The sequence below is a fragment of the Rousettus aegyptiacus genome, unplaced genomic scaffold (assembly GCF_014176215.1).
Source record: "Rousettus aegyptiacus isolate mRouAeg1 unplaced genomic scaffold, mRouAeg1.p scaffold_m13_p_2, whole genome shotgun sequence".
NCBI lineage: Eukaryota > Metazoa > Chordata > Mammalia > Chiroptera > Pteropodidae > Rousettus > Rousettus aegyptiacus.
In genome coordinates this window covers 114,788,452-114,798,352 of record NW_023416295.1, presented here as the reverse complement: position 1 = coordinate 114,798,352, position 9,901 = coordinate 114,788,452, and positions in this window count along the sequence as shown.

The window sequence follows — 9,901 nt, the reverse complement described above, 5'->3', positions numbered from 1 at the left end:
AATGGGTATAAGATTTGAGCAGTTCATAAAAGAAGGTATGTGAAGGTTAATAAGCGCATAAAAAGATTTTCAACATTATTTGTCATCGGGGAACTATAACTTAGAACCACATGATCTTTCACTACACACCCACTACAACGGCTAAAATTAAAAAGACTAAGCAAATGTTATGAAGAATGTGAAAAAACTAGAGCTCTCATATGTCACTGGTGATAATGTAAAATAGTCTAGCAGTTCCTTATAAAGTTAAATATACACCTACCATTTGATCCTAGGAACCATTTCACTCTTGTGTTTACCCAATAATAATAAAAGCACAAGATTACATATAAGACTTGTACATGTACAGCCACAGCAGCTTTATTTATAAAAGTCCAAAACTAAAAATAATCCAAATGTCCATCAACAAGTGAGTGGGTAAACTATATATATGTAATATAATAAAAATAAAGAATTACTAATACACACAACTGCATCAGTAAATATATTAAAAAAACATTATGCTGAGTTAAAGAAGCCAGACCAAAAAATATCCACGCTTTATGTTTTTATTTAAGTAAAATTCTAGAAGAGACAAAACCAATTTATAGTGATGGAAAGCAAAATAATGGGCCTGAGGGCTGGAGAAAGAGGCCAAGGGCAATTCTCAGGGTGATAAAAATGTTCTAGAATTTGATTATGATGGTTACAAGGAGGTAAATTTATTTTCAACATGTATCAAACTTACACTTAAAGTGAGTGCTTTTTATTGCAAATAAATATGCCTCAGTTTAAAATAAATACATTAGTATAGATAATAGTTTAGAGATGAGAGATGTCATTAGGGATTGGCAGTTCAGAATGTAGAAATGCCTGTGGAAGGCAGCCGAAGATGGAAAATTATGCTTGTCTGCAAGTCAGGTAATCCAGTTTTGAGGATGATTCCTCTCATCTGAATTTTGTTTTTACAGATCGTAAGAGGCCGAAAGATCTTTCTGTTATGCTAAAGGTGAGAGAGCAGTCAGGAAATGGATAAAGTGAAAATTCATTGTGTATGGTCAGATGGAAACTGAAAAAATTTTTCTAATAAGTTGCAAACAGACTCAGAGGATACTCAAAGCTGACAGTAAACTGCTTTGAAAAGGTATCAGAAGTTTCTCAATCTAAGAAAGTTTTCAGAATAGATTTGAGGATTTCTTTCAATTTGGGCAGAGAAAAAACCAGAGATAGTCTAAATGATTAATGCTAAAGTTAAAAATGTATGCTGCTACTTTTATTGCTTTCACTTTTGGTGAAAATGATGTGTCACTTTTAGTAATAGTTACGTATTTAGAAGTGTTTGATTCTTATTGTGTATATTCCCTTTCTAAGGCATAAGATTGCTCAAATTACTCGTTCTCCACCGAAGAGCCCCTCCACTTCTCTCTCTCTTCATATATATAAAAATTTATTTATCTAACTTTTTATTTTGAGATAACTGAGATTGACATGCCGTTATAGTTATAAAGAAACAATGCAGAAAGGTTCTCCAATGTTAACATCTTGGATAACTGTAGTACAATATCAGACTAAAAAATTGCATTGAATACAGTCTATGACCTTATTCAAATTTCCCAAGTTCTACATACACTCATTTGAGAGAGAGAGAGACAGAGAGACAGTGAGACAGAGAGACAGAGAGACAGAGAGACAGAGGGACAGACAGAATTTAATTCTTTGCAGTTTTGTTGCATGTGTAAATATTCATGTTGCCACAACCAGTCAGAGTATAAAACAGCCTCATTACCACAAAGATCCCTTATATAATTGCACCCAATTCCCTCTCGCTCGACCTTATTGCTGTATATAACTCTTGGAAACCTCTAATAAGTTCATATAATTTAATCATTTAATAAATATTACAGAAATGGAATCATATAGTATACAACTTCTTGAGATTAACTATTTTTTTTTCACTCAGCATAATTTTCTGGAGATTCATCCAAAGTTGTTGAGTATCAATAGTTTATTCCTTTTATTTCTGAGTTCTGTTCCATGATGTATCAGAGTTTGTTTATCCATTCACCCATCGTAGGACATTTGGATTGGTTCCAATTTTTAGCTACTATGAATAATACAGTTATGATCCATTATAAACAGGTTTTTGTATAAACAAGTTTCCACTTCTCTGGGTAAATTCTAGAGAGTAGAATTGCTGTGTTGAATGGTAACCGAATACTTAGTATTTTTTTTCAACTGCCAACATTTTTTTCAGTTTAGCATAATTTTAAATTTCCACCTGCATTGTATGAGTGATCCAATTTCTCTACATCTTGGCCAGCATTTTGTGTTGCCATTATTTTTTCACTTTAGCCATTCTGATAAGTAGTGAAAGCTAATTGTGGTTTAATTCATATTTTTTAATGAAAATGAATTAAATCTACAGATCAATTTGAAGAGGACTGCACCTTTATTTTGAGTCTTCCAATCTATAGACATGATAGTTTTGCTTATTTAGGTTATTATTGACTTCTCTTATCAGCATTTTCAATTTTCAGCATATAGATGGTATGCATGTATTGTAAAGTTTATACCTAAGTATTTTATCTTTTCTAGTGTGATTATAAATGTTTTAATTTTGGTTTTCTTATGTTCATTGTTAGAAATAGCATTGATATTTGTGCATTGATCTTTTACTGTGTGACCTTGCTGAAGCCACTTTTTAGGTGCTAAGAGTTTTATTTTTGTGGCATTCTTGAGATTTTCTAAATAGACAATTATGTCATCTGCAAATAAGGACAGTTTTATTTATTCCTTTCCAACCTATATGTTTTTTACTTCCTTGTCTTGCCTTACTGCAGTGGCTGGGATTTCTGGTGGTATGTTGAATAGGAGTGGTGAGAACAAAATCCTTGCTTTGTTCCCTGTTTTCTGGGAAAGCGTTCTCTCTCTTGCCATTAAGAATGATAGTTATAGGATTTTTTAGATGCTCTTTATCAGGTTGAGTTTGCTTTTGCCTGTTCCTAACTGGCTGAAAGTTTTTAAATTATGAATGAGTATTGGATTTAGTCAAATGTTTTTTTCTGCATCAGTTGATACAATTATTATGTTTAGCCTGCCAATTTTTCCTCTTCATCCTGTAAGTCGAGGGCTTATAATGATGAAATTTGCCATGAAAATGGAGTTTTGGTGGAAAGCAGGTGACAGTCATGACTAGGAAACATTAAAAGGAGTATTGGAAGAAAATAAGTTCAAAGAATGAATTCATAATAGAACAAGAATTCCTTACTGCACATTAAAGTTGAGTGGAGGTCAGTGGAATTAAATATAAATTCTTAAGAAATGACACTATAGAAAAGGACATGCATGTTTCAGTTCTGGAGCAAATACTACCTGTTGAGATACAAGAGCCACTATTTTCTGAGATTCACTGTGCTTTAGGTGTAGTACCTTCATTTCAAAAACTAACATTAAGCAGTAATATTTCTTCAACTTTACAGGGACCTACAATCTAGTCACTCTACCACATTTTCACTGTCTTAAACCTTCATATCCTAATTTTACTCCTTACTCAGTTTTTATTCCATGGTTCATATTTACAATTGCTCCCTCGCCAATACCCTGTATCTCCCTTGCCCACCTCACCCTCGGTTGCAGTCGTCTCACCTTTACTCCTATTATATCCAACTTTCCAACTACTTCAGGCCTACACCCACATGGCATAGAGCAGCTCCAGATAAACCTTAAATTTGTGTTCACTAATATCATGTGGACACATAAGCCCAATAATACTAAGGCCCAACATTTTCATTTTCTATTTGCTCCCCTTCTTGGACTACTATAGAATATATTTTACCTTTTCTCAAACCTTCAACATCTTCTTACCTACCCAGCTGATGACCTTGCCTCCTATTTTCACTGAGAAAATAGAAACAATTGGGAAACAATGTTTGCAAGCACCACCACTATGTGTACCCGCTTAACCACTTCCTACTGGTTCCTATAGATGTGTTGTGTATCTTCAAACCAAGGCTCACCTTTACTTCTAAAACCACACACCTGTTTTAGGACATAATTCCAGCAACTCTTCCCATTCTCTTCTGCATCAAGATATTCCCGCTGATTGGATCATCCCCATCAGCGAATAAGTTATGTCATAATTAGCTCCAACCCAGAATAAAACACCAATAACAGAAAATAACACTGGAAATATTTGCCTGTACTCTCCAATTACCACTGCTCTCTTCCCTCTGGGACCCTCTCCAAATAAGCTTTGCCTCCAGCTGTCTACTGAGCCTGTTCGTGTGAAGGGTCACTAACAGCTTCCACATTGCCAAATGAAATGATCAATTCTTCTACTAGATATTCTTGACTGTAGCAGTACAGACACAAAAGTCTCGATCTTCACCTTACATCTGCCTCTCCTTAAGCCTTTGCCATTGCAATAAATGTGAACTCCATTTTTCTAGTTGCTCAGATCAGAATCCTGGTGTCAACCTTGAGGTCGCTCATACATACTCCCTGTATAATCCTTTAGCAAAACAAAATCACGTTTCACCACCTTTGCTGCTACCAGCCTAGTTCAAGCCGTAGTCATCTCTTGCGTGAATTATTTCAATAACCTCAAAACTGCTCTCTCTCTCTCTCTCTTTTTTAATCTTTCAGTCAATTCTCATCATCAAATTCACTGGAAAGATTTCTCTATAATTCACAACAGATTGTCATTCCTTAGCTCAAAACTCTCCAGTGATTTTTCATCATTCTCAGAAAAAAAGGCAAAGTCTTTATAATGGCCAACAAAATCTTATACAATTTTGGCTCCCCATTATGTTTCTGATCCCACTTCCTCCTCCTCTCTCCCAAGTGTACTCCAGTGTAGCCTCCCAGATCTTGTTATGTCTCAAACGCAGCAGCCACATTCCTCTCTCAGGGATTTTGCTCTTACTGTTTCCTCTCCTTTATTTATCTACACACCTTACTTCATTACAGGTTCTCGTTCAAATGTGAAGCCTTCCTTGTCGTATATAATATTGTAAACCCATTTCCAGGGCCCATCACTCTCTTTATTCTTTCTTTTATTTCCATTTATTTTACTTAAAAAAATTTCATTGTCTGTCTTTTTATTAGAATGCAATCTCCACAAGATCGGGAATTATCATCTCTCTCTTTTTTTTTCACTATACCAAGAACAGTACCTTGAACAGAGTTATTTCTTAATAAATATTTGCTCAATAAATGGATGAATAAATGTATAAATAAGTAACAGGGATGATAATCTTGGGGCAAATAGACCTTGTGATCTAATGCTTGCATTAGTGGCCATGCTGAAAAGAGACTGATTTAAGTTAGGAAACAGCAGCGCAAGCCCCTCCTTGTGCTACCAGATTATCTAAGGAGAGCTGCAGTCCTTTGAGAGGTGTGCAGCAGACCCTGGGAGAGTAAAATATAGACTCGGGGTTCTCATCAGCACAGAAACATGGCTTATTGAGAGGGCTATTGGATGAACTCAAACAGTGGCACTCACACCAGCTTTGTACAGACACAACATCAAGCGGAATGATCAATAAATGTGGCATGCAGTTCAAGCTGCAATACTTCTTAACTTTAGAGATCTTGAAGGGAATGAAGATATTGGCAATGGTTTTTATGATGCCACAAACAGTGTCGCCTAGTTGCATTGTTTTTATCATCATCATTATCATCATCAAATCAGAGTAACTAAAAGGAGGAAAGCTCTGGAATATCTAATAGTGTATTTCCCAAGTTTCTGTGAGGAAGATTTTGGCAAGAGAATTAAAACGTCTCTTCAAATATAACTTGGAACCGCTGTTTCTCGGATGCTTCTGATGTATGAATGTTGTTTGAGGTCTCAAGACAGTCTCTTTGATTGTCGTTGTCTTCTTTCCACCTCACCTGTCTTTACCAAGAAATGGTGACTATTTTAATTGTAGTCAAGGTAATTTGAATTTAGATCTTCTAAGGGTTTTTCTCTTTTAGCAAATTTCCACATTCCTGACAAGTGCTGCTTAGAGTGTCAGACTGTTTTATAGCCCTGACTTAATGCAGGGGAAGATGAATTAAAATTTTTTTTTTTAAAAGCAGGAATGTTTACAGTCTTTCCATTTTTAAGTTTTAAGTAACAGGTTTGAGTACCTTAGATTATAGGGCTAGAACAAGTGCCGGGAGTCCACCTCTGTTTAATTAATTTCAAGAACAGTTTTATGTCTCTGGTCCAGAGAAGAAACGAAGAAAACAGTGATAAAGAAGAAGAGGCATGAGAGACTGATGGGCAGATGAAAAGGAGTGCAGAGGGGTAAATGTGTAGTGATTCTTTTCTCCTCTGTCTGATCATTGCTGCATTGTCATGAGGCTGGGCAGGGTAGTTTATATTTAGAATAGGTTCTTCTAGTAGGGTGAATAGTGCTTCCAAAATAAATAAATGAAGGAAGGAAAGGAGGAATAAAAGGAAAGTAAAGTAAAAGATAATACTAACAGCAAAAGTATTCTCAAAATATCTTTTGCTATATTTTAAATGAGTGCATGGATTTGTGAAAGGAAAAATATGAATAAGCAAAGCTGGTGCCTACAGGATGCCAGGAGAATAGATAAAAAGTGTTGTGAAAAAATTGGTTGGTTGACATCATGAGATTAATCTCATTTGCCACTTTACTGATGCTATTATTACTGTTTTTCAATGAGCATTCTTTTTCTGGCTTGTGTAACTTTAAGACTGCACATTGGAAGCTTTACAAAGTACAAATGAGCATAGAGATTTTTTTTTTTAAACTTTTAGTTTTCAAATAATTTTAAACTCTCAGAAAAGTTGCATAAATAATATGACAAACTAAATACCATTCTTCAAGACTCCTAATTCAAATTTTGCTAATTCTAATAATGTCCGTATAACAAAAAGGTCTAATTTAGGACATTGTTCTCAATTGTCATATCTTCCTAGGCTCCTTCAGTCTGAAAGAATTCCTCCATTTCTACTTGACTTTCATGACCTTGACATTCTTGAAGGCACGTTATGGAAGTTTTCTAAATTTCTTTTCTTTTGATATTTTCCCTTGATTATAACCAGGTTGTGATCTTTTTTTTTTTTTTTTTTTTTTTTTCCTGAAATGTTAGAGAAGTGATGTTGCTTTCTTCTCATTGAATCTTATCAGGTGGCACATGACATTGATTTGTCCCATTACTGGTAGTGTTAACTTTGAATACCTGATTCAAATGATGTCTTTTGGGTTTCTCCATTATAAAGTTAATTTTCCCTTTCCTTTGTAATTAATAAACATTTTGCAGAGAGATACTTTGAGACTGTGAAATCCTGCCCATCTTACTTATATCCACTAATAATTTTAGCATTTATTGAAATGTCTTGCCTAAATTCCTTCTATATTTTTAATTGAGATTCTAATCTAAGAGCTTTCTTTTCTTCCTATTTATTTATTTGGTTATGGCATCAGTAAGGATTCACAGATTCTTATTGTATTCAGTGGGTTATAATCTATTATTCTTATCACTTATTTTAATGGTCAAATTGTTACATGTTTGATCAGTGGGAGCTCCTTCAAGGTGGCTCCCGTGTTCTTTGGTTATGTCCTCATCATTCTTTTGAAAAATTCCTTATTTTCTGACACATAAAGTTCCAAGCTCATGTGTTCTTTCCATGATTCATTCTCAGATTCTCCAGTGAACCCGGGAAAGACATATTTGGAAACTAAGACTTGGGCATTAAGTTTGCTCATTGCTACTTAGGTGTCATTGCTCTCAGGTCCTCTTCTTAAGGGACACACGCACACATTTAAATATCTGTATATCTATCTATATCTATATCATCTATATCTATACTTATACCTATATCTATAATCTATCTATATCTATATATCTATAATCTATCTATATTTATATCTATAATCTATCTATATCTATATCATCTATCTATCTATATCTAATCATCTATATCTATATATCTAACTATATCTATACCTATCTATAAAACCATATGTTTATATCTGCTCTTCTAATTTCAATCCAACGATCCAATACCACAGAGTTCATCTAAACTTTTTTCTTTTCCATGTCTGTACCTGCCTCCTCCAGCCACTAAAATTCCTGACCTCCCTTTATGTGTATAGTCGCCCATTCCTGCTGGGCCTCTAACCTGCTCAGAAGTCCACCTGGTGTGAGCCCTGACTCCCACCTGTTTCAAAAAAAGGAAGGCATCCATTACCATAATTTTTAACTATACTTTCTGCTTTGGCTGGTTATCTTGGCATCGTGGAAGGATAGTCGTGAGTTGGTAACAGTGTTATCAAAACGGTAGAGCAACAACATATGGGTACTTTATTTACTAAACTTCAACTTAATACTGAAAAATATTACATTACTGTACATACTTTATACTACATGTATATGTACATATTGCTGTATGAGCATGGATACACAAAACCATGATTCATTGCCTTCTATGAGAAGTTTAGGGAATTTGTCAAGGGCAGATTTGACTGTTGGTGTTTCTTACTTTACATGCCAACTTCAGAATCTAAGTCCTGCGTCAAGTTTGACCCCATTGTGTGGACTAAATTGTCTCAACATCCAGTCAAGTTCTCAACTCCAGGAGGTCACATCACTTTGGTTTCCAAAATTGAGAGGATCAGATATTGATTCTAGATCTTACTTACTACTGGATTATTCTGGGAAAAAGAGACCATTTTTTTTTGTTGTTGTTTGCTTATTCCCTTTAAAATGTAAATAAAAATGATTTCAGTAAATATTCTGATACCACGTTCCTAGACAACAGCTAAGAAAGAGCAGAGTCTTGTCCATAGGATAACTCCAACAAAGTGGCTCACTGGGACATTCATAGGATGCCAAGATAAAGAGTGTCCTCTCCAGGAATGGAGGCCAAAGAGTGCTAGTAGGGGAAGAGAAGAAGAGCCTTAAATGAGGGAAAGAAGTAATAAGGTCCTAGAAGCAGATGAGGAAGTCTACTGCATGGAGCATTCATTCATTCAACATATACTTATAAAGGACTAAGTATATCCCAGGTACATAAATGAATATATATATATGTGTTTCCTGCCCTGAAGAAGCTTGGTACCTAAAGAAGTACCAAGGAACTGAATAATAGGGTTTTGAGACAAGAACCACAGTGGCTGTGTTTTTCTAAATCTTGATGGTATTGGACTAAATTGAAAAAAGTGTGGAAAATTATCTTTCAGTTGAAACACTGGTAACTCATTATTTTGCTTATTGTTCATTATCAATATTATTTTTAATAGGTAAATGAAGATTATTGGGTAAAAAAGGCTATTCAGTTTTGTTTAAAGTTGTCTGGACTTTTCAAAATCAGGTGGTAATATCATAGGACAAGAGATTATGTGACTGACAGAAATCTATTTTGATGATTAGGAAAAAATGACAGATTATTCTTAGGTGGTTATCAATAAATAAGCAATGATATCTGTGACATTTACTTTCTGCTGAACTCGATTTTTAAAAATGGAACTCGGCTATTTCCACTTTACTGTTAGATACTTTGTTGTTTATTAGTAAGCTTTCTCTTAGAGTCACTTTGCTTTCTTGACATACTTTCGGTTCTACAGAGTTTGTGGGCAAAGTTATTTAAAAAGCAAGTAAATTATCATGATGTTCCACATATTACCTTTGCAAATAATTCCTTGGGCAAGAACTCTAGACTAATAAATGAGAGTATGTGGATCATTTAGAATGGTTTTCTTTTAAGAACCAACTGCCTGGGAATTGAAAAATTCAAAGTGCTTTTTCATGATGTTATTTAAATTCATTTTTTAAAAAATCACTTCATTTAGACCTGTTTCTGTGTCTCCTCAATTTGCCCTCCTGAGAAAGAACTGGAGAACATTGCACTTTGGGAAAAATTTAATTAAGTCAGTTCACAAAGGAACATTAGAAGATAAAAATC